At 44.0% G+C, this 26,747-nt stretch overlaps 1 long non-coding RNA gene across 5 annotated transcripts in view; it reads left to right on the top strand.

Annotated features, from left to right (window-relative positions):
* LOC311106281 overlaps positions 1–18,107 on the top strand; it is a 47,589-nt gene extending 29,482 nt beyond the window's left edge. For 2 of the 5 annotated variants that reach the window (XR_014610304.1, XR_014610306.1), the window contains 4 exons: positions 6,658–7,180; positions 7,753–7,800; positions 13,600–13,737; positions 16,972–18,107. This is a non-coding gene — a long non-coding RNA (uncharacterized lncRNA). Of the gene's footprint in view, positions 1–5,219; positions 5,787–6,657; positions 7,181–7,752; positions 7,801–13,596; positions 13,738–16,971 lie in introns of those variants that run through there. The other 3 variants (XR_014610305.1, XR_014610308.1, XR_014610307.1) reach the window with 3 other exon arrangements.
* The last annotated feature ends 8,640 nt before the right edge of the window (positions 18,108–26,747 follow it).

Below are 26,747 nucleotides of genomic sequence, written 5' to 3'. Positions count from 1 at the left end.
CAGCCTATGATTCTCATCTCCCCAAGATGTCAGAATGAGGGGTAACAGGTGTATGAACTGTGCCTACCTTGTTTTTGGTGCCAGCTCCTACTTCACTGATTCTGACTCTGTAGTTCGACTGTAAATCGTGGTGAACCCTGCTCGCAGTGCCATCTGTTAGGTTCTAAACAAACCGAGTAAAACTCACGGATGATTACTAAAGCTCAACCAAGTTTATTCATCCACTGGGTCCCACAGCTGCATAAGACAAAAAACATGTTCCAACCAGCACAGATATATAAACTCCAATTTAGGTGAACTCCTTCCCTCCAAACATTACATCTTCATTGCTCGGCAGGAAGTTAAGTGATGTGGGTAATAAACTGCTCCTTCTCCCTTAATGTGACCTGACCTAACCTCAACCCCATTCCTCTCTAATCCAAAGCGCTCCACCCATATCAGCGACGGCAATCATGTGATTGCCTCTCCTCTACTCAGTACATTCCAAAAACCCCTGGCTACTATCCAACCTTCATGGACCCCACCATATACATTCATCCTACAGATAACCATTAACTTCTGGTGTATAAACCAGACTATGGCACTCCTCATGTCTCTAGTATAACTGATGATTAACAATATTTAAAGTTTAGAAATCCGAACCATATATATATAGTGAGGGGAAAAAAGTATTTGATCCCCTGTTGATTTTGTACGTTTGCCCACTGACAAAGAAATGATCAGTCTATCATTTGTAATGGTAGGTTTATTTGAACAGTGAGAGACAGAATAACAACAACAAAATCCAGAAAAACGCATGTCAAAAATGAAATAAATTGATTTGCATTTTAATGAGGGAAATAAGTATTTGACCCCCTCTCAATCAGAAAGATGTATGGCTCCCAGGTGTCTTTTATACAGGTAACAAACTGAGATTAGGAGCACACTCTTAAAGGGAGTGCTCCTAATCTCAGTTTGTTACCTGTATAAAAGACACCTGTCCACAGAAGCAATCAATCAATCAGATTCCAAACTCTCCACCATGGCCAAAACCAAAGAGCTCTCCAAGGATGTCAGGGACAAGATTGTAGACCTACACAAGGCTGGAATGGGCTACAAGACCATCGCCAAGCAGCTTGGTGAGAAGGTGACAACAGTTGGTGCAATTATTTGCAAATGGAAGAAACACAAAATAACTGTCAATCTCCCTCGGCCTGGGGCTCCATGCAAGATCTCACCTTGTGGAGTTGCAATGATCATGAGAACGGTGAGGAATCAGCCCAGAACTACACGGGAGGATCTTGTCAATGATCTCAAGGCATCTGGGACCATAGTCACCAAGAAAACAATTGGTAACACACTACGCCGTGAAGGACTGAAATCCTGCAGCGCCCGCAATGTCCCCCTGCTCAAGAAAGCACATACAGTGGGGAAAAAAAGTATTTAGTCAGCCACCAATTGTGCAAGTTCTCCCACTTAAAAAGATGAGAGAGGCCTGTAATTTTCATCATAGGTACACGTCAACTATGACAGACAAAATGAGGAAAAGAAATCCAGAAAATCACATTGTAGGATTTTTAATGAATTTATTTGCAAATTATGGTGGAAAATAAGTATTTGGTCAATAACAAAAGTTTCTCAATACTTTGTTATATACCCTTTGTTGGCAATGACACAGGTCAAACGTTTTCTGTAAGTCTTCACAAGGTTTCCACACACTGTTGCTGGTATTTTGGCCCATTCCTCCATGCAGATCTCCTCTAGAGCAGTGATGTTTTGGGGCTGTCGCTGGGCAACAGACTTTCAACTCCCTCCAAAGATTTTCTATGGGGTTGAGATCTGGAGACTGGCTAGGCCACTCCAGGACCTTGAAATGCTTCTTACGAAGCCACTCCTTCGTTGCCCGGGCAGTGTGTTTGGGATCATTGTCATGCTGAAGGACCCAGCCACGTTTCATCTTCAATGCCCTTGCTGATGGAAGGAGGTTTTCACTCAAAATCTCACGATACATGGCCCCATTCATTCTTTCCTTTACACAGATCAGTCGTCCTGGTCCCTTTGCAGAAAAACAGCCCCAAAGCATGATGTTTCCACCCCATGCTTCACAGTAGGTATGGTGTTCTTTGGATGTAACTCAGCATTCTTTGTCCTCCAAACATGACGAGTTGAGTTTTTACCAAAAAGTTATATTTTGGTTTCATCTGACCATATGACATTCTCCCAATCCTCTTCTGGATCATCCAAATGCACTCTAGCAAACTTCAGACGTGCCTGGACATGTACTGGCTTAAGCAGGGGGACATGTCTCGCACTGCAGGATTTGAGTCCCTTGCGGCGTAGTGTGTTACTGATGGTAGGCTTTGTTACTTTGGTCCCAGCTCTCTGCAGGTCATTCACTAGGTCCCCCCGTGTGGTTCTGAGATTTTTGCTCACCGTTCTTGTGATCATTTTGACCCCACGGGGTGAGATCTTGCGTGGAGCCCCAGATCGAGGGAGATTATCAGTGGTCTTGTATGTCTTCCATTTCCTAATAATTGCTCCCACAGTTGATTTCTTCAAACCAAGCTGCTTACCTATTGCAGATTCAGTCTTCCCAGCCTGGTGCAGGTCTACAATTTTGTTTCTGGTGTCCTTTGACAGCTCTTTGGTTTTGGCCATAGTGGAGTTTGGAGTGTGACTGTTTGAGGTTGTGGACAGGTGTCTTTTATACTGATAACAAGTTCAAACAGGTGCCATTAATACAGGTAACGAGTGGAGGACAGAGGAGCCTCTTAAAGAAGAAGTTACAGGTCTGTAAGAGCCAGAAATCTTGCTTGTTTGTAGGTGACCAAATACTTATTTTCCACCATAATTTGCAAATAAATTCATTAAAAATCCTACAATGTGATTTTCTGCATTTTTTTTCTCAATTTGTCTGTCATAGTTGACGTGTACCTATGATGAACATTACATGCCTCTCTCATATTTTTAAGTGGGAGAACTTGCACAATTGGTGGCTGACTAAATACTTTTTTTCCCCACTGTATACATGCCCTTCTGAAGTTTGCCAATTAACATCTGAATGATTCAGAGGAGAACTGGGGGAAATTGTTGTGGTCAGATGAGACCAAAATGGAGCTCTTTGGCATCAACTCAACTCGCCGTGTTTGGAGGAGGAGGAATGCTGCCTATGACCCCAAGAACACCATCCCCACCGTCAAACATGGAGGTGGAAACATTATGCTTTTGTTTTTTTTTTCTGCTAAGGGGACAGGACAACTTCACCGCATCAAAGGGACGATGGACAGGGCCATGTACCGTCAAATCCTTCCCTCAACCAGGGCATTGAAAATGGGTCGTGGATGGGTAATCCAGCATGACAATGACCCAAAACACACGGCCAAGGCAACAAAGGAGTGCCTCAAGAAGAAGCACATTAAGGTCCTGGAGTGGCCTAGCCAGTATCCAGACCTTAATCCCATAGAAAATCTGTGGAGGGAGGTGAAGGTTCGAGTTGCCAAACGTCAGGCTCGAAACCTTAATGACTTGGAGAAGATCTGCAAAGAGGAGTGGGACAAAATCCCTCCTGAGATGTGTGCAAACCTGGTGGCCAACCACAAGAAACGTCTGACCTCTGTGATTGCCAACAAGGGTTTTGCCATCAAGTACTAAGTCATGTTTTGCAGAGGGGTCAAATACTTATTTCCCTCATTAAAATGCAAATCAATTTATAAAAATTTTGACATGCGTTTTTCTGGATTTTTTTGTTGTTATTCTGTCTCTCACTGTTCAAATAAACCTACCATTAAAATTATAGACTGATCATTTCTTTGTCAGTGGGAAAACGTACAAAATCAGCAGGGGACCAAATACTTTTTTCCCTCACTGTGTATATATATATATATATATATATATATATATATATATATATATACTTTAGGGGGTAGATCAGCTTTAATATTTCAGATTGTAACTTCCATCAATGTAATCAATGTAATTGTCTGCATCACTTCCAATCCCCCATATGTTTTTTTTCTCGTAAATATATATATATACATACATACATACATACATACATACATACATACACACATTCATATACACATATACAGTGAGGGAAAAAACTATTTGATCCCCTGCTGATTTTGTACGTTTGCCAACTGACAAAGACATGATCAGTCTATAATTTTAATGGTAGGTTTATTTGAACAGTGAGAGACAGAATAACAACAACAAAATCCAGAAAACCGCATGTCAAAAATGTTATAAATTGATTTGCATTTTAATGAGGGAAATAAGTATTTGACCCCTCTGCAAAACATGACTTAGTACTTGGTGGCAAAACCCTTGTTGGCAATCACAGAGGTCAGACGTTTCTTGTAGTTGGCCACCAGGTTTGCACACATCTCAGGAGGGATTTTGTCCCACTCCTCTTTGCAGATCTTCTCCAAGTCATTAAGGCTTCGAGGCTGACGTTTGTCAACTCGAACCTTCACCTCCCTCCACAGATTTTCTATGGGATTAAGGTCTGGAGACTGGCTAGGCCACTCCAGGACCTTAATGTGCTTCTTCTTGAGCCACTCCTTTGTTGCCTTGGCCGTGTGTTTTGGGTCATTGTCGTGCTGGAATACCCATCCACGACCCATTTTCAATGCCCTGGTTGAGGGAAGGATTTGACGGTACATGGCCCTGTCCATCGTCCCTTTGATGCGGTGAAGTTGTCCTGTCCCCTTAGCAGAAAAACACCCCCAAAGCATAATGTTTCCACCTCCATGTTTGACGGTGGGGATGGTGTTCTTGGGGTCATAGGCAGCATTCCTCCTCCTCCAATAACGGCGAGTTGAGTTGATGCCAAAGAGCTCGATTTTGGTCTCATCTGACCACAACACTTTCACCCAGTTCTCCTCTGAATCATTCAGATGTTCATTGGCAAACTTCAGACGGGCATGTATATGTGCTTTCTTGAGCAGGGGGACCTTGCGGGCGCTGCAGGATTTCAGTCCTTCACGGCGTAGTGTGTTACCAATTGTTTTCTTGGTGACTATGGTCCCAGCTGCCTTGAGATCATTGACAAGATCCTCCTGTGTAGTTCTGGGCTGATTCCTCACCGTTGTCATGATCATTGCAACCCCACGAGGTGAGATCTTGCATGGAGCCCCAGGCCAAGGGAAATTGACAGTTATTTTGTGTTTCTTCCATTTGCGAATAATCGCACCAACTGTTGTCACCTTCTCACCAAGCTGCTTGGCGATGGTCTTGTAGCCCATTCCAGCCTTGTGTAGGTCTACAATCTTGTCCCTGACATCCTTGGAGAGCTCTTTGGTCTTGGCCATGGTGGAGAGTTTGGAATCTGACTGATTGATTGCTTCTGTTGTCAGGTGTCTTTTATATTCATCTAGATTTGTTGAATGAGTTTCTTGTAAACAATAGATATTATATTCCTTCTCTTGGAGCCATGTAAATATTGTTCTTCTTTTGTTATTATCTGCCATTACAATTATAACTGGCTATACTTATTTCACCACATACCATAATGGGATACAAGTTTCAAATCTATTTATCATTATATATGTTTGTAAATGTACCAATAAAAAATACCATAGCGATTGACTGTCCATATAGCTGTACCATGATATTTGCATTGCTACTAAGTAACCCTCCAATTGTTCTCCACTATTTCCCCCGCTAAAGCCCGTCCCCATCCCAAGTTGGGCCGTCATCCCAGTGTTCAGCATACCACCCCCGTCCCCCCGAATCCCTAGGCCCCCGAGAGGCCAGGACCCATCCATCAAAAACAGCACACAGTGCCACCCTCAAAACAGAAGCAGGTCAACCGCCAAAAGCATTTCCAATGCTCTCACCTCAATAAATATATAAATATATATATTTATATATATATATATATAGCTATTTAAAAATATATATCCATTCAAATATCTTGCATATCTTATTTTCCATCATTATCGATTAATATGCGTAATAATGTTCATGCATAGGATTTAAACCTATAACCATCAATAATTAATTACTTTTTTTAAGGATGGTTTATTGGTGTTAGAATACAGCAGTAATGCTATTTTGGACCACCAGGCTGCTGATGTCATGCAGCCTGTCGTTTTTGTGTGTATACTTTTTCATAACGACAACGATAAGTATGATGTCGAATGACAATAGAATGTTCATGATGTCACTGCAACAACTGTCGACAGACAAACTGAAAACCAGCCTTAAGGTGTATGGCAGGCCAGTAACCTTTGCAACCAAATTATTTTACTGTGCATGGTTGCACACAGACTTTTATGGTCACACAAGGTGCCACCGGTGGATTCAAAATATATTAGGCCTATTATGTCATTTATATGCTCATTTGAGTCATGTCTTTGTCCGGTGTCCAATATGTCATGTCTCCATTCCATGCCTCTAAATAGGCAATATTATAGCCCTATTATTATAAATGTATTACGCTTAGTGAAGAATGTTATCCATATAAAACAAATGTCATTTCTCAATAACATTCCAATTTCCATGGCAGCCATGTTCTCCTTTTAAATGTTATTTATTTTTTCAAGTAGGTTACATAGATTAACAAAATGTAAATGTTGTACCCTTAATAATCAGTGCTGAATGATGTATGACATCTCTAACATAAATGTCAGCAATATTCTCTCCATAAGCATTGTTCTCACTCATTCTCAACAGTGAGGAGCGAGCCAAGAAAAAGGAGGCAGATGCTGAAGGCTTGCCTCATCTCTTCTGCTGCTTTCCAGGACACACGAGATAAATGCTGCATAATAAGTCACCAGGAAGATAGAATAATGTTTTACCCCTCAGCCAGAAGGCTCCCCACTTTTGGAAAAGAAGGAGGCAAATAGCTGGAGTCTTGCCTCATCTCTATTGCTGCTTCCCAGGACACACAGGATATATATTGTTCCACTAAGAAGGCTGCAGATGACATGGACAAGCTGCTCAACCACAAAACAATGGGGGATTTTAAACTAGTTCTCCTCATTTTAAGCTACTTTCCCACTGATATGAAACTCATGTGACAGAGTGGGCCCATGCCATGCTGAGGAGACAGAGAACTGACTCTCTTCTAACTGTTTTGCTGTGGCTTCTCTTCTTCATTGCCATGACAATGAAACAGGCTTATGGACAAGCCATTTGCAGTCAAGAAATTCACCAAATTGTGCGAAAATTCATTAAGGAGGAAGTTCACAAGATGGTAATAAAATGTTTTCAGTAAAAAAATAAAACAACATATTACCTCATTAAATATACACTGAGTGTACGAAACATTAGGAACACCTTCCTAATCTTGAGTTGTGCCCCCTTTTTCTCCCAGAACAGCCTCAATTCGTCGGGAATGGACTTTACAAGGTGTCGAAAGCGTTTCAAAGGGATGCTGGCCCATGTTGACTCCAATGCTTCCCACAGTTGTGTCATGTTGGCTGGATGTCCTTTGGGTGGTGGACCATTCTTGATACACACAGGAAACTGTTGAACGTGAAAAACCCAACAGCGTTGCAAGTTTTGACACACTCAAACCGGATTTAACAAGTGACAACAATAAGGGATCATAGCTTTCACCTGGATTCACCTGGTCAGTCTATTTAATGGAAAGAGCAGGTGTTCCTAATGTTATGTACACTCAGTGTCTGATGGAATACAATCAAATCACTGTACAATCAACATCCATCTGTTTCAGCACACAGTTTCAATACTTTTTGACTGTTTGTTTTTATGTTTACATTATCCAGATAGTGTTGTAGCCTATATTATTCTCTCTCTTACCAGGAATCATTTGATTGCAGGCTGTACACCCCAACTTTAGCTGATTATAAGGTATGTGGTTTCTTTTTATGTGTTATTTCTGCATACCTGTAAGGGTTGGTGTGAGGTGTGACCCAGGTGCGGTGCAGGATATACAGTAGGCAGTAGGCAGAGATGGTGAAACAAGGATCTTTACAGGTGGTCCCGAAGCCAGAATACAAAATAACGGACCTAGCACAATAAAAGAAAGGCAGAGCAAATAATTCTCCATAAACCGTCTGACAGCCAAAATACGAAATACTACCTAAGACTGAAACAAATAACGAAACAGGGAGAACACTTCTCAAGTACCTGTTCATAGGTCTCCGATCAGACACTGCGTAGTACTGCTGGACATAGAGAAACTAGCAGAGAAAACTGAGCAAAGGAACACAGGGAAGTGAGGGCATAAATACACAGGTGAACAGGTGGGCACAGATGACACCGATAAGATAATGAGTAGTCCAGACTGTGAGTGAGGAGGTGCCTAAGGTTGTCGGAGGATGACACCTAGTGGGTGCTCCGGCACTGCGACCCCCTCCTGTAACAGTGCCCCCCCAGCTGTTCACCTCGGCGCATCCGGGTGGAGGCGACGGAATGTTGTTAACAGCCCTGGGTCCAGAATGTCCCTCCTGGGCACCCAGGACCGCTCCTCCAGTCCATAACCCTCCCAGTCCACCAGAAATTGGAGACCCCTCCCCACCTGCCGGCAGTCCAGGATCCGGTCCATAGTAAAAGCCAGCTGTCCTCCAACGAGGCGCAGCGGGGGAACAGGATGAGGAGGGGGAGCCAGGGGACTGGTGGCGACGGGCTTGAGGAGGGACACATGGAATGTGGGATGCACCCGCATGTTGGGGGAAGTTGCAGGAGGTAGGCCACTGGGTTGACTTGCCGGACCACTCTGAATGGCCCAATGAACTGGGGGGACAGCTTCCTGGACTCCACGCGGTGGGGAAGATCCCACGTGGAGAGCCACACCCTCTGTCCCGGGTGAAAAACCTGCCTCCAGGTGCGGCGACAGCGACTGATGTGGGCCTGGACCGACGGGAACGCCGGCTCCTCCTCTTGCTCAGGGAATAGGGGGGGGGGTTGGTACCCGTATTGGCACTGGAAGGGGGACAGGCCGGTGGATGAGCAGAGAAGGGTGTTGTGGGCGTACTCCACCCACGCCAGTCGCTGACTCCACGTAGCTGGGTTGCTGGAGGCGTAACACCTCAGCACCCCTTCCAGATCCTGGTTGACGCACTCAGTCTGCCAGTTCGACTGGGGATGGAAGCCGGAAGACAAGTTGACAGAGGCGCCGAGGCAGGTGGCGAATGCCTTCCAGAACCTGGAGGTGAAATGAGTGCCCCAATCCGACACCACATCTTGGGGAAGGCCGTGGACCTGGAAAACGTGCCGCACCACCAACTTAGCCATCTCCCAGGCCGACGGGAGTTTGGGAAGGGGAATGAAGTGGGCAGCCTTCGAGAACCGGTCCACAATGACCAGGATGACTGTGTATCCATCAGAGGGGGGTAGGGTGGAAATGAAATCCAGCGAGATTTGGGACCAGGGGCGCTTGGGGATAGGCAGGGGTCGGATCAGCCCTGCTGCGGGCTGACGTGTACTCTTCATGCACGCGCACACCTGGCAAGCCGCCACGAATGCGCGCGTATCCCCCACAGTAGATGGCCACCAGAACCTCCTACACAGGAACTCCAACGTCCTGGCACCCCCCGGATGGCTGGTGAGGTCGGACGCGTGCGCCCTCCCCAATGGACCTCCGGCCGGATCGGGTTCTTGACCATCCTGTCAATTCCCCACAAAACTGGGGCAGTAATCAGGGCGTTGGGGACAATGGTCCACGGTATGAGACGGTAAACCGGAACCTGGTGAAGAACAACGCCCACCTGGTCTAGCACGAGTTGAGCCTCTTGGCCCCCTGAATGTAGGCTAAGTTCTTATGGTCCGTCCATATGACGAATGAATGGGCGGCACCCTCTAGCCAATGCCTCCACTCCCCCAGGGAGAGCTTGACTGCTAGCAACTCATGGTTCACCGCCTTGATGTAGAGCTGGTGACGGAGAAGGCATTGGAGGACTTGCCGAACATGCTGCTGGTGTTCACTCATGCATGTCCTTTGGGAATATTAGAATGTCAACCAAATACACGAAGACGCTGTAGTTGAGGATGTCCCGGAGCACGTCATTGACCAACGCCTGGAACATCGCAGGCGCGTTGGCTACACCGAACGGCATGACTTGGTACTCGTAATGCCCACTGGCTGTGTTAAAAGCCGTCTTCCACTCGTCCCCCTCCCTAGAATGAAGCATGTGTTAAAAAATACACTCCGAATCATCCATTCTGTTTGCAACAAGGCCGTTAGCTAATACTGAAAGACAACACAGAAAATAACTTTTGGGCCTGAGTTAAAAACTACAGGTTTGGGTGAAATCCAATACAACACAACAGAGTGAAACCCTCTGTATTGTAAAGTATTGTGGGGGCAGCATCATGTTATTGGTATGCTTGTCACCGGCAGGGACTGGGGAGTATGTCAGGATCAAAATAAATATGAAAGGAGAAGCACAGGTAAAAAGCTAAAGGAAAACCCGCATCAGACTTCTGAATACCTAACCTTGGGATAGTTTTATTTTTCAGTGGGACAATTAGACACATGTTAATGTCAAAGACACACCAGAAGAGTTTTCCAAGAGGTGTTGAGTGTTCCTGAGTTGTCCAGTCTCAGTCCTGACTTAAATTTGCTTGAAAATCAGAGACATGGTTTGAATATTAGTGTCCATCAAGGATTCCCAACCAACATTAGTGAGCTTGAGCAATTTTGCCAATTTTGACATTTTCGACATTCTGTTGTGTTACAGCTTGAATTTAAAATTGATAAAAAAATACATTTTTTGGGTCACAGGCCTACACACAATACCCCATGAAGTGGAATAATTGAAATGTATTAAAAATGAAAACCTGAAATGTCTTGAGTCAATAAACATTCAACTCCTTTGTTATGGCAAGCCTAAATAAGTTCAGGAGTAATAATGTGCTTAACAAGTCACATAAATTGCATAGTTGGTTTTTGAATGACTACCTCATCTCTGTACCCCACATATACAATTATCTGGATGGTCCCTCAGTCGAGCAGTGAATTTCAAAGACAGATTCAACCACAAAGACCAGGGAGGTTTTCCAATGCCTCGCAAAGAAGGGCACCTATTGGTAAATGGGTTTTAAAAAAAAGCTGACATTGAATATCCTTTTGAGCATGGTGAAGTTATTAATTACACTTTGGGTGTCCTTCCTAACTCAGTTGCCGGAGAGGAAGGAAACCATTTAGGTTTTCACCATAAGGCCAATGGTGACTTTAAAACAGTCACAGTTTAATGGCTGTGATAGGAGAATACTAACCTAATTGACAGAGTGAAAAGAAGGAAGCCTGTACAGAATACAAAATATTCCAAAATATGCATCCTGTTTGCAACAAGGCACTAAGGTCATACTGCAAAGAAATGTGGCAAAGCAATTCACTATATGTCCTGAATACAAAGTTTTATGTTTGGGGCAAATCCAATAAAACACATTACTGAGTACCACTCTCCATATTTTCAAGCATAGTGGTGGCTGTAACATGTTATGGGTATGCTTGGAATCATTAAAGACTGGGGAGTTTTCAGGATAAAAAATAAACGTAATTGAGCTAAGCACAGGCAGAATCCTAGAGGAAAACCTGGTTCAGTCTGCTTTCCACCAGCCACTGGGAGATGAATTCACCTTTCAGCAGGACAATAACCTAAAATACAAGACCAAATCTACACTGGAGTTGCTTATCAAGAAGACAGTGAATGTACCAGAGTGGCCAAGTTGCAGTTTTGACTTAAATCTGCTTGAAAAACTATGGCAAGACCTGAAAATGTGTGAAAAGCTCTTAGAGACTTACCCAGAAAGACTCACAGCTGTAATCACTGCCAAAGGTGATTCTAACATGTATTGACTCAGGGGGTTGAATACATATCTAATCAAGATGTATTAGTGTTTTATTTTCATAATTTTTTACAAATGTTAGAATTTTTCTTCCACTTGGACATTACAGAGTATTTTGTGTAGATCGTTGACAAAAAAATTACAATTAAATCCATTTTAATCCCACTTTGTAACACAACAAAATGTGGAAAAGGTCAAGGGGTGTGAATACTTTCTGAAGGCACTGTATGTTGCCCCAAGAGTTGTACAAAGTTGATAGAATCTTATTGAGAATTATTCACAGCTGTAATGGCTGCCAAAGCTGCTTCCACCAAGTATTAACTTTGGGGTGTAAAGACATACAGTATGCAATCAAGACATCTTTTTTTTTTTTATTAATTTGGGAAATGTTCTATAATTTTCTTTCACTTTGAAAATGTGGAGTAGGTTGTGTAAATCTGTAGGAATAAATCCAGTTGAATCCCTTTTTAGATTACGTTTTAAGGCAGCAAAATGTGAAGACTGCAAAGGGAGTGTAGGCTTTCAGTAGCCACTGTATATGACAAAATATGGAGACATATAATAAATGACACTCATTGCGCTGAAGGTTAGACAATATTGAACTATAATTGTATGAATTTATCATCCTGGGTTAGTTAACTGAACTGTTTGGAGGCTTCCATGCTCAGACCTGATTATTTATTATTTAGATGTATGAATTATTTACATTTACGTCATTTAGCAGACGCTCTTATCCAGAGCGACTTACAAATTGGTGCATTCACCTTATAGCCAGTGGGATAACCACTTTACAATATGTTTTTTTTTTTTTGGGGTGGGGGGGGGGGGGGGGGGGGATTACTTTATCCTATCCCAGGTATTCCTTAAAGAGGTGGGGTTTCAAGTGTCTCCGGAAGGTGGTGAGTGAGTCCGCTGTCCTGGCGTCGTGAGGGAGCTTGTTCCACCATTGGTGTGCCAGAGCAGCGAACAGTTTTGACTGGGCTGAGCGGGAACTGTGCTTCCGCAGAGGAAGGGGGGCCAGCAGGCCAGAGGTGGATGAACGCAATGCCCTCGTTTGGGTGTAGGGACTAATCAGAGCCTGAAGGTACGGAGGTGCCGTTCCCCTCACAACTCTGTAGGCAAGCACCATGGTCTTGTAGCAGATGCGATCTTCAACTGGAAGCCAGTGGAGTGTGCGGAGGAGCGGGGTGACGTGAGAGAACTTGGGAAGGTTGAACACCAGACGGGCTGCGGCATTCTGGATGACTTGTAGGGGTTTAATGGCACAGGCAGGGAGCCCAGCCAACAGCAAGTTGCAGTAATCCAGACGGGAGATGACAAGTGCCTGGATTAGGACCTGTGCCGCTTCCTGTGTAAGGTAGGTTCGTACTCTCCGAATGTTGTAGAGCATGAGCCTACAGGATCGGGTCACCGCCTTGTTGTTAGCAGAGAACGACAGGGTGTTGTCCAGGGTCACGCCAAGGCTCTTTGCACTCTGGGAGGAGGACACAACGGAGAAATCAACCGTGATGGTGAGATCATGGAACGGGCAGTCCTTCCCCGGGAGGAAGAGCAGCTCTGTCTTGCCGAGGTTCAGCTTGAGGTGGTGATCCGTCATCCACACTGATATGTCTGCCAGACATGCAGAGATGCGATTCGCCACCTGGTTATCAGAAGGGGCAAAGGAGAAGATTAGTTGTGTGTCCCATTTATAATGGGCTTATAACTCGAAAGCATTTTACATTACATGAAGGTAACTCTCCTCTCTCACCACCAAAGAAATAGACATATTTGGATCTGTTAAATCTGATCTGGATTCTTCCAGATGTTTTACATCCATTGTTTGAGTTTCATATTATCCCCTCTTCTCTTCAGCAGAAATGCCCCAGGTCCACACTTGAATGCTTTACAAAAGAAGTGAAGGTCCTGGTGTTAGAGTCTAGGAACAAGTCCTCACCCTTACACAAGAACAAACTAACCAGACGAATGATTTACTTGACGTCCTTGATAAAACAGGTAAGCCAATCAGTGTGAGGGAGACACAGGTCAGCTACATTTGATGTGCATTGAGATGTTTTTGATTCTACCTTGTCCTTTGGCTGTCTGAGTATAGTTTAATTCCAGCTATAGAGCATATTGTTGTCTAGGTAAAAATGGAGAGAGTCTGAATAGATGATTTGGACTCCCATGTTGCTGTTTGCTTTTACTATAATTATTCTCAGACAGTTCTCACACATTTGTTTAACATTTTACATCTGTTTATAAGAGAAACGTAAGCCTCATGCCGCCATTGACTAATAGCATATATATTTTAAGATACAAATGGAATAGTTGAGAAATTCCAGCGGTACTAAGGCTGTGTTTACACAGGCAGCCCAATTCTGATATTTTGCCCATTATTGGCCAAAGAGCTGGTCTGATTGTTCAAAAGACCAATTAGCACTGGGATTCGAACCGGCAACCCTCCGGTTACTGGCCCCTTTCTATGATATATATACTAATCAACTGAAATTCCTAACTTTGAACAAGCATATATCCTGTCCCGTTTGATCTACAGTCATGGCATATAAACTCAGCAAAAAAAGAAACGTCCTCTCACTGTCAACTGCGTTTATTTTCAGCAAACTTAACATCTGTAAATATTTGTATGAACATAACAAGATTCAACAACTGAGACATAAACTGAACAAGTTCCACAGACATGTGACTAACAGAAATTGAATAATGTGTCCCTGAACAAAGGGGGGGTTAAGTATCTGTTGTGGCCACCAGTTGCATTAAGTACTGCAGTGCATCTCCTCCTCATGGGCTGCATCAGATTTGCCAGTTCTTGCTGTGAGATGTTACCCCACTCTTCCACCAAGGCACCTGCAAGTTCCCAGACATTTCTGGGGGGAATGGCCCTAGCCCTCACCCTCCGATCCAACAGGTCCCAGACGTGCTCAATGGGATTGAGATCCGGGCTCTTCGCTGGCCATGGCAGAACACTGACATTCCTGTCTTGCAGGAAATCACGCACAGTACGAGCAGTATGGCTGGTGGCATTGTCATGCTGGAGGGTCATGTCAGGATGAGCCTGCAGGAAGGGTACCACATGAGGGAGGAGGATGTCTTCCCTGTAACGCACAGTGTTGAGATTGCCTGCAATGACAACAAGCTCAGTCCGATGATGCTGTGACATACCGTCCCAGACCATGATGGACCCTCCACCTCCAAATCGATCCCGCTCCAGAGTACAGGCCTCAGTGTAACGCTCATTCCTTTGACGATAAACGCGAATCCAACCATCACCCCTGCTGAGACAAAACCGTGACTCGTCAGTGAAGAGCACTTTTTGCCAGTCCTGTCTGGTCCAGCGATGGTGGGTTTGTGCCCATAGGAGAAGTTGTTGCCGGTGGTGTCTGGTGAGTACCTGCCTTACAACAGGCCTACAAGCCCTTAGTCCAGCCTCTCTCAGCCTATTGCGGACAGTCTGAGCACTGATGGAGGGATTGTGCGTTCCTGGTGTAACTTGGGCAGTTGTTGTTGCCATCCTGTACCTGTCCCGCAGGTGTGATGTTCGGATGTACCGATCCTGTGCAGGTGTTGTTACATGTGGTCTTTCACTGCGAGGATGATCAGCTGTCCGTCCTGTCTCCCTGTAGCGCTGTCTTAGGCGTCTCACAGTACGGACATTGCAATTTATTGCCCTGGCCACATCTGCAGTCCTCATGCCTCCTTGCAGCATGCCTTTGGCACGTTCACGCAGATGAGCAGGGACCCTGGGTATCTTTATTTTGGTGTTTTTCAGAGTTGGTAGAAAGGCCTCTTTAGTGTCCTAAGTTTTCATAACTGTGACCTTAATTGCCTACCGTCTGTAAGCTATTAGTGTCTTAACGACCGTTCCACAGGTGCATGTTCATTAATTGTTTATGGTTCATTGAACAAGCATGGGAAATAGTGTTTAAACACTTTACAATTAAAATCTGTGAAGTTATTTGGATTTTTACTAATTATCTTTGAAAGACAGGATCCTGAAAAAGGGACGTTTCTTTTTTGGCTGAGTTTATGCAGCCCCTCGTAAGCAACACGTTTCCTATTTTTCATTTTAGTCATTTAGCAGACGCTCTTATCCAGAGCGACTTACAGTCGCTCATACTGGCCCCCCGTGGGAAACGAACCCACAACCCTGGCATTGCAAGCGCCATGCTCTACCAACTGAGCTACACGGGACATTTGCACTTTTATGGAACAAAGTGAAAACCAATTTCAGAATAGTAAGAAATACACCAGCCAAAGTTTGCAAAATGATTATTCTGTCATCCTTTTTGCTAAAAATGTAAAGAGCATCAACTCAAGTCCTTTAATAATATACAATAAGCAGGTAAACAAATGAAAACCTCCTCAACAAAAGCCACAGTCCAACTGGAATTTCAATTCCGTTGAGATTTTCTGCAAATTATACTTTTTGTCCCACATCAAACTTTGAACAAGCATATCTCCTGCCCCGTTTGAGCTTCAGTCCATGTAATTTTGCATATACATGGACGTTTGTTTCCCATATGTTTTTCCAAAAAAGGCCCAATAAACTCTGCGCAATGATTAAGGTCACTCCGATTGACCACATGGTGGCTTAATTGTGGCTATTGCATGCTTGGCCCCCAGAATTGCTGCTTGTAGCTATATTTTTCTATAACTGATATTCAGATTTAGACCAAATAAGTAAAGCATAACACCACAGCTCTGATGACATATCTACCTTTTCTTTTCATTGTTGACTCAAGTATGACATTGGAAACCTTGGTTAAAAAGACTGACAAAAAATGTCATGGCTGGCATTAGGCAAATTAACATAAATGTGCCTGCATTAGATATTCTCAATATAGTTTTGTTTTGCGAATACTTGATAATAATTTAAGGTGAGTATTCAAACAGTGAAATAATTTAAAATGCCCTAGTATCATCTTACATGCCTACTGTAGAGACCATTTGCATAAGTGTAAATGATAGAGACTGGTAGATCGATGTGAATATTTAACTGTCAATTCATTGACATCGACCATTATGTTACTATCAGTCTGATCTCATTGGCCCTATCTCTTTCTGTGTGTTCTAACTAGTACTTAAAATGTTATCATTATTGCATTATTATAATATTTAAATAATGATTTCTCTGTCTCTCTCGCTTTCTCTCACTTGCTGTATCATAGAGCCTCTCTTTTTCGACAATGTTATGCCTATGTTGTGAGTGTTTTCCTCTCTGTATTGCAGGCGAATGGTGCCAACTGTCCACACTGTGAGGTCCACAGAGAACAGGCAGTAAACGATTTCTTAACAACATTACTAGACATTCTGGAGTGGATGAACAATCAGGGGTGTCGGTAGCCAGGCAGCCACTGAGATGTACACACACATCCATAGCCAGGAACATCCAAGGACTCACATAAGGGCAGAAGGCTACCTGAACAATTGCTAGATGTAGCAAAATACTATACAGTGCATTCGGAAAGTATTCAAACTCCTTGACTTTTTCCACATTTTGTTACGTTACAGCCTTATTCTAAAATGGATTCAATTGTATTTTCCCCCTCATCAATCTACACACAATACCCCATAATGACAAAGCAAAAACAGGTTTGTAGAAATGTTTGCAAATTTATAAAATAAAATAAACTGAAATATCACATTTACGTAAGTATTCAAACCCTTTACTCAGTACTTTGTTGAAGCATCTTTGGCAGCGATTACAGCCTTGATTATTCTTGGGTATGACGCTGCAAGCTTGGCCCTCCTGTATTTGGGGAGTTTCTCCCATTCTTCTCTGCAGATCCTCTCAAGTTCTGTCAGGTTGGATGGGGAGCGTCGCTGCACAGCTATTTTCAGGTCTATCCAGAGATGTCCGATCAGGTTCAAGTCCAGGCTCTCGCTGGGCCACTCAAGGACATTCAGAGACTTGTCCCGAAGCCACTCCTGCGTTGTCTTGGCTGTGTGCTTAGGGTTGTTGTCCTGTTGGAAGGTGAACCTTCGCCCCAGTCTGAGGTCCTGAGTGCTTTGGAGAAGGTTTTCATCAATGAGCATGGTTCTTTATTGAATCTTCAAAAAAGGGTTCTATATAGCACCTGGCGCTATTTAGAACGTTTTTTGTGTGTGTGTAGTAGGTAGGGATGGGAGTTGCCAGGGACCTCACTATGTATTGATACTTAGATGTTGATATGATATGCAGTGGCGACCCGTCATTCAGGGCAGGTGGGGCATAGTCCAACCTGTTTTGAGACCCACCTGTTTAGCTTTTCTTTTTTTTGCCTGTTTTGCATGTTATTTTGGCAATGTTATTTTGGCATTAATACGTGTCACATATCAGTTTGCAAACAATGTACAAACAAATCTTTGAGTTAATAAAGCCTCATACAAACATGGTCTCTTTTTTGCTTTCTTGAGTAAGGCAGCTCCAAAATACAGGTGTTTCAGCCTAGCTCAGTGCTTTCATTTACATTTTACATTTTAGTCATTTAGCAGACGCTCTTATCCAGAGCGACTTACAGTTAGTGAATACATTTTTTTTTTTTATACTGGCCCCCCGTGGGAATCGAACCCACAACCCTGGCGTTGCAAACGCCATGCTCTATCAACTGAGCTACATCCCTTTCTGTGGTGGTGGTGGGGCAGCCAGTGGAAAATACGGCGTGTAGGGGTTGGTTATGTTCTCTAGATGCGCTGTGATTGGCTCCGTTTTCGATCACTCATGGGGACACTCCGTCACCACAAAATCTACGGGGAGAGCTTGAAAATTCAAGCCCCTTGGGTGCTGCCATAGAGTTACATTAGAAGTGCCCATCCAAGAAGGCTCAAGGTCATTGGCCACAGACATAATGACGTCAAATCACGTTATATCTACTGTAGCTTTGATTGGACTGATCATGTCAACATCATACTGTCACGAATTCCTCCGAAGCTGCCTCCTCTCCTTGTTACCGGCCTTCTAGACACTGCTGCTCCTCATCTCATCTTTCCATTTGTTTTGTCTTGTTTATTACACACACCTGGTTCTTATCCCCTCATTAGTATCTGTATAAGTGTTCCCTCTGCCCCCCTGTCTTTGTGTGTGATTAGTTATTGTGGAGGTGACTCTAGCTCGGTGGAGCTACTTTGTATTTTGTATTGCCGGGATATTCACCCTTGTGCCATGTTTTTCTCCAGTGTGCCATATTTACCGCTGTGCTACATACCACTGTGTTCCTGAATAAACCATATATTCTGTGATTTAACCTCCTGCGCCTGACTCCGTCCAAAATCACCCACTACATAATCACACACCAGTATCAAGGAGTCAGCAGGAGCGGAGAACATGCCTGGAGTTGTGGAGCGGGTCCGGGATCACTCCAACATGCTAACCAGCTTGGGAGAAGCGATGGATCGTCCAACACCTGGAGAGCAGAGGACCCAACCCTTCGGGACCAGCTGAGCGACCGAATCCAGCCACCTACACCGAGTGCCCAGAGGGATTCACCTATCACGACCGAGGGAGTACGACGGGACAGCGGCCCGTTGCCAGGGATTCCTCCTGCATCTGCCCAGCTCCATTGGAGCGGGATAAGGTGTCCGCCCTCGTCTCCTGCCTCTCGGGGAAAGCCCTGGAGTGGGCCAACGCGGTCTGGAGTGAAGGAGGAAATGCGTTGGACAACTACGGGGCATTCGCTTGCATCTTCCTGGCAGTCTTCGATCACTCCCCCAAAGGAAGAGAGGCGGGCGAGCGACTAGTCCACCTGAGGCAGGGGACGATGACCGCGCAGGACATTGCCCTGGAGTTTCAAACTCTAGCGGCTGGGTCCGGGTGGAATGAGCGGGCCCTCAACGACCACTTCAGGTGCAGCCTGCAAGAGGACATCCGAAGGGAGCTAGCCTGCCAGGAAACCACGTTGACTTTCAACCAACTGGTGGACATGGCCATCCGGTTGGACAACCTGCTAGCTTCAAGAGGACGTCCTGGAAGTGGCCTGCCCGTTTCACCCCCCTTCAACCGGATTCAGTTCTGATGGAGCTGGGTGGTGCAGCGATCTGGGAGAACGGAGGACGACAGCTCCAGTGTCACTCTTGTGGCCGGAGAGGACATTCGGCTGGACGCTGTCGTCAGGGTTCTTCCGGGTCTGGAGGCGGCAGGCAGGGCAGTCTCATGTCACCCCAGGTAGCGCAAACCCACACTCGTTCAGAGCCCTTTGCTGCGCACTGCACCATACGCGTAAACTTCCCTGATTACCTGGTAGTTCCCCAGTGTAAGGCGCTGGGCGATTCAGGCGCAGCTGGGAACTTTATGGACAGACCTTTAGCTAATAGTCTCTGTATTACATTGGTTCCCCTACCCATTCCATTACCCATCAAAGCACTTGACAGTCTAACATTAGGGTCAGGTTTTGTTAGGGAAGTTACAGCACCAGTCATGATGATCATGCAGGAGACCCATAGGGAGCAAGTCACCTTCTATATTATTGAGTCCCCTGATTTCCCTGTGGTGTTGGGTCTTCCCTGGCTCGCACTACACGACCCCACCTTTTCATTGTCGTAGAGGGTTCTCACGGGGTGGTCGCGAGAGTGTCAGGGTAGGTGTCTAGCTGTTTCCATTGGTGCAACCACAGTGGAAAGTCCAGGCACTACCTCCACGTGAGCATTCCCCCCAAATACCTCGATTAGACCTCCGGAGTGCGTACAACCTGGTGCGTGTTCGGGAAGGGGACGAGTGGAAGACAGCATTCAGTACAACCACGGGGCATTATGAATACCTGGTGATGCCGTACGGGTTGATGAATGCTCCATCAGTCTTCCAGTCCTTTGTGAACAAGGTCTTTCAGGACATGCTGGGTCGCGGAGTGGTGGTCTACATCGATGACATTCTGGTGTATTCCGCTACGAGCGCCGAGCATGTGTCCCTGGTTCGCAAAGTGCTGGGCCGACTGTTGGAGAATGACCTATATGCCAAGGCAGAAAAGTGTCTGTTCTTCCAACAGTCCGTGTCCTTCCTCGGATACCACATCACCGCCTCAGGTGTGGAGATGGAGGGAGACCGCATTTCAGCCATGTGTAATTGGCCGAATCCAACCACGGTAAAGGAGGTGCAGCGCTTTATTGGCTTTGCCAACTACTATCGGAGGTTTATCCGGGGCTTTGGCAAGGTTGCAGCTCCCATCACCTCCCTGTTGAAGGGTGGGCCGTCCCGGCTCCGCTGGTCTGCTGAGGCTGACAGGGATTTCAGTAACCTGAGCACCATAAATCCAGAGAATGCCAGACTTTGATGACAACGTTTGATGATAAAATTTGCCCACAAGGACCTCAGCGCCACTGTCCTGTTCAAGTGAGCACAGCACAACAAGGTGAGTCCAAAAATGTAATGTACAGTGGGGGAAAGAAAGTATTTAGTCAGCCACCAATTGTGCAAGTTTTCCCACTTAAAAAGATGAGGGCAGCCTGCTTTTACTGTGGACCACATCCTGGACTGCCGGCAGGTGGGGAGGGGTCTCCAATTTCTGGTGGGCTGGGAGGATTATGGGCCGGAGGAGCGGTCCTGGGTAACTAGGAGGGACATTCTGGACCCAGGGCTGATAACAAGATTCTGTTGCCTCCACACGTAGGCGCCGTTCGTCGGGGGGGGGGCACTGTTACTGGAGAGCGTCGTAGTTCCAGAGTGATCTACTAGGTGTCATCCTCCGACAATCTTAGGCACCTCCTCACTCACAGTCGGGACTAATCATCATCCTGTTGGTGTCACCTGTGTCTATCTGTTCACCTGTGTATTTATGCCCTCACTTCCCTGTGTTCCCTTGCTCAGTTTTCTCTGCTAGTTTCTCTATGTCCAGCAGTGTGTGATCGGAGACCTATGTACTGGTACTTGAGTAGTGTTCTCCCCGTTTCGTTATTTGTTTCGGTCTTAGGTAATATTTCGTATTTTTACTGTCAGACGGTTTTTGGAGACTTATTTGATCTGCCTTTCATTTATCGTGATAAATCCGTTATTTTGTATTCTGGCTTCGGGACCACCAGTAAAGATGCTTGTTTCACCATCTCTGCCTACTGCCTACTGTATATCCTGCACCGCACCTGGGTCACACCTCACCTCAACCCTTACAATATGACCAATAAAATTTGATTTGATTTGATGTTCCAAACCTATTGCTAACTATATGTCTGCTGCAGAGAGACAATAGAGAGCATTATAAAATATTTTTTTTATCAGTAACCAGGTTTCCATCCAACCTTTTAATGGGAGTAAAGTACCTAAAAAAATGTCATGACAGGCCTGATGGAAACAGCAAATTTGTAGGTAAACTTTCCAAATGTCGACAAAACAAAATACGCTATGCAAGGTGGGATCTTTTCATGTCTGTAAAATGTTTATGCGAGAAGTGGAGGTGGATCCGGAAACGCCTTTATGCACAATATTGCTATAATAACCATAATATTGAAGTAAACTTGGAGTCACAGATGATATGTTGTGTGGTCCTCCCACTATGACTTGGGAAAGCATGCAGTTTATTAGGCTACAGATGAAATAGGCCCTATGTTATGATGCACTTCTCAGGGGTGGTGAAAGTGCATTGTGTTCCTTTCCAATAAATATTGATGGTCTTATTCTGGTGACATGATGATCGATGCTTGACTGCTATTTGACAAATAAGAATAATCTCGCTGACTAACCTTGTTATCATACACAGTTTTTATGCTTGAGTTAAATTATAAATGCCTTTGTTCGTTTTACATGGTGGGATCTTTTTGTGTATTTAAAATGAATTATGAGAAAAATTCTGGTGGAAAAGCCATTATGCTCAAATATTTATATAATAACTATCATATCGAATTAAACTTGGAGTCACGCGATGAAATGTTGTGTGGTATTCCCACTAGGACTCTGGAAACCATGCAGTTTATTAGGCTATATTACAGTGCTTCTCAATTATTTTCTGTTACGCCCCCCCTAGGAAGAAGTAAACATTTTGCGCCCCCCAACTCTCCGCCGCAACTGTAAATAGTATAATTTGTCTATAAAATTGTTATAAGTACACCTCTGCATAACATTGTATCCTTATTAACATTAAAGAAAACAAAAAAAGAAAAAAGAAAAATATAGATCAACTTACAACAAAGAATAACTTTATTAACATTGTTTTTTAGTCTGTAACAGAAAATACTAAAAGTGCATAAATTTGCCTGAAATTTTAAATAAAATGCAAACCTTATTTAAACTGTAAACATTTTTTGACCATTTGATACTGAAAAATAAAATAAAATATAATCAATAAATAATAATACATTCAAATTGATCAGCAACATTAACTCAGGAGCACAATATATGAAACACTTTGACCTATAAAACAAAAATGAATAAAACAATTTGTGCTGATTATTATTATTTTTTCAATCAAAATGAGGAAGTCAGGATTAATGGCTACAATGAGCACGTTTTGCAGTGCACAGCTTTTCGAAGCGGGGTTTGAAGCATGATACTGCAATTCTCAGCTCCTGCTCAATGTTTAGCTGGGACCTGCACTTGGTCTTCAGTGCAGCAACAGCAGAGAAGCCAGTCTCACAAAGATAAGATGTTGCAAAAGGAAGAAGAATGCCCATGGCCCTCTGCCCTATGAGTGGATACTGCCTCTCTACACTCAGCCAGAATTCACTCAGTGTCTGTGATGTGAACCTCAGTCTCAATGTGGAGTCAGACGTCATATCAATGAACTGGTCCTCCTCTGCAGAGCTGAAACCAGTTGGAGCTGGTGCATTGAAAGGATCTCTCACCCAGTCATATTGGGAACTGTTTTCAGGGAAGTACTTTTTAAAGAATCCCATCAGTGATGAAATATGCTCCTTAATATATGGAATCACTGAGGTGGCATCATAGTCAGTAGTGTCAACAAATTCATGCAGGTTCTCGAATGAATCAGTATTTCCTTCATCAAGTCGCCTGCCCCACATTGCAAGCTTTCGAGTGAAAGAGCTGATCTTGTCTGTGACCTGAGGGAGGTGTTTATCTTTCCCTTGAAGCTGTAGATTTAGTTCATTTAGCTTTCCAAATATGTCACTCAGGTAGGCCAGTTTTGCCAGGAGGTTCTCATCACTAAATTTTTCTGCGAGGTCATACTTGTGCTCCTGCTCCGAAAACATTCTTATCTGCTCTCTGAGCTCAAAAACTCGGGACAAGACTTTTCCTCGTGACAGCCACCTTGCTTCACTGTGAAACAGCACAGCTTGATGTTCAGCTCTCATCTCCTCACAGATAGCAGAGAAGACTCTTGTTTTTAGTGGTCTGGTCTTTATAAAATTGACTACACCTACAATGTCAGTCATAACCTCACTTAATTCAGAGAAAAGGTGCCTTGATGCCAGTGCTTCTCTGTGTATAACACAGTGTGTCCACTCAGCATTAAGTGAGGCCTTCTTGATGAGTGCCCGAAGTCCTTTTCTCATCCCTGCCATGGTCTGTGCACCATCACTGCAAACACCAATGCAGTTCTCCCACTTTAGCCCATTCTCAGTCAGGAAGCAGTCCAGCATTTTGAATAGCTCTTCAGCTGTGGCTCTGTCTCTGACATATTTACGAAAAAGTAGATCCTCACACAGGGAGTTTGTCATGTCAAAACGTACATAAGCGATAAACAAACAGTCTTTGATGCTGTCAGTTGCTTCATCGAACTGTAAGGCAAAACGTTTGTCTTTGAGTTTATCTACCAGCTGTTCTTTAAGATCGTTAGCAATGTCATTTATACGTCTGGTGACAGTGTCATTGGACAGAGGGATAGTTTTTATTTTTGCAGCACTTGCGTCATCCAGCATGACAGAGACCATGTCTAATGCTGCAGGCAGTATCAGCTCCTCTGCTATGGAGTGTTTTTTTTTGTTGCACTGAGCAATTTGGTACGCCACCTTATATGATGCTAACAGTGCTCGCTGGTTTACTGAAGTAGCATTCACAAAGCGGGACGATTGTTTGCAATTTTCGGCACGTTTTCACTGAAAACTCAAGCGGCTTATCAGCGTGATTGGGGTGTAATGTCTTTAAGTGACGCCTTAATTTATTTGGCTTCATGCTGTCCGCTGCCAACATTTTTAGACACAGTAAACATACCGGTCTTTCCTCGTCTCCCACCGTAGTCACAGTGAAGCCAAGCGCTGTCACGATCGTCAGGGAGAGACCAAGGCGCAGCGTTGAATGCGTACATATTTATTAATAGAATGATCACACGATCAAAACAACGGACGATAACGTGATGTCTACGGTTTAACACAAACCGAACAAGAACAAGAAACCACAAACACAAAGTGAAAGACAGACAGCTAAATATGGCTCCCAATCAGAGACAACCAGCTGACACTCGTTGCCTCTGATTGGGAGTCACTCAGGCCAACATAGAAATCCAAACATAGAATTACACACCCTGGCTCAACATAACAGTGTCCCCAGAGCCAGGGCGTGACAAGCGCTACATACGCTTCATCATATTTCCTCGTCTTAGCTTTCGGGAGACTTACGTTTGTCTCAGTATCTCCGTCTCTCTCCGCCTTTCTTTTCATCCCTGTTAAATATTTTTCCATGGTGTCTCCTAAGGGTTTGTTATCTGCACTTCATATCTCCTGCTCTGTGCTGTGTGCTCTTGTTCGGTGCAAAAAAAAACTACTCCCTGCGGCAAAAAAAAGCATGTTCCCCGGGGTCACACGCGCCCCCCCGGCATCGCTCCGAGCCCCCCCAGGGGGGCGCGCCCCACTATTTGAGAAGGACTGGGCTATAATAAGTTATAAGTTATGATGAACTTCACAGGGTGGTGAATATCGAGGGTCTTATTCCGGTGACATGATGATCGATGCTTTACTGCCGTTTGACAAATACAAATATTTTCACTCTTATCCATAATAGTCTCATCATGTAGATTAATATAGCCTACCAGCACAGCCTAACCACACTGTAGCTGCGAGTTGTTGCTATGGTGCATGTGCTATTTAATGCAACCGTTTTTGTGACAAAACTATCAGTGGAGTTGAAAATGCGATGGAAACACATTGAACTTCAGATTTTTATTCAGTACATGAAAACTTAAGCGAAAAAGTACATTTTGTGTGCACTACATCATCACACACTGATTTTTCTACAATTTTTTCTCTGCAACAAGTCCTGGAGGAAACACCACTGGTGGGAAATGCACATATTTTCTTTATGCAGATTTTAGAATATTTGGATGAAAATCTGTCAACAATTGGATGGAAACTAGCTAGTCATGGAAATAAAAGTGCTGAAATCATGTTGGCTCACTATTTTAAAAGAAGATGGAGAACAAGCTATAGGACTAAAAATAGCAGAGTTTTGGTGCAGTTACAGCCGACTGGTGCTAGCTAAAGCTATCAAGTTAAAATTTTAAATAAATAAAACATTGTAATATCGCGATATGTATCTGTATCGATTTTTCCCCCATCACTAATAATGGGCCTAGGCTACCTAATGTTTGGTGTATCTCTTTTTTTAATTTTTTATATATATAGTAGTTACATTGTATCACTAGGCTATGTGGAAAAAAAGAAAACAACAACATAATGATACCACAAAAACTTTTTTTTTTAAACAGTTGGTAAGCATAGAGTCAGATACTGGTATCTCAAGTCACTATGGTGCATAAAGATTGAGGAATTCAGATATGATGTATTCCTATGAGCACTATCTATCCACAGACGTTTTAAACTATGGCATGGTTCAATGTGCCTATAAATCAGCACAATCTACTTTGTCGTTGAAATATTTTTTTTGCTGCAGTCTTGGAGCTAGAATTGGGATCAGGTGTATTATAATGCCAATAAAAAAATAGTAAAGGAGGGCTCTGTACAAAATGGCGAACTTAGCAAATGAGGCGTTTGTGGTAAGTACATGGGGGCCGACATCTTTATGCACCTTCACCATTATTATTACAGCCATAAAATCAGGTGTGCTGTTATGGACATGAGACCACAGACATAGACATCTTTGATGAGACTGCACCACTTTAACCGTTATTTCGAACCATCGCGAGAATTTGGTATTT

Source organism: Coregonus lavaretus (genome assembly GCF_964263955.1).
Source record: "Coregonus lavaretus genome assembly, chromosome: 30".
Lineage (NCBI taxonomy): Eukaryota > Metazoa > Chordata > Actinopteri > Salmoniformes > Salmonidae > Coregonus > Coregonus lavaretus.
Note: the sequence above shows the minus strand (reverse complement) of the source record. Positions and strands in the feature narration are given on the sequence as shown.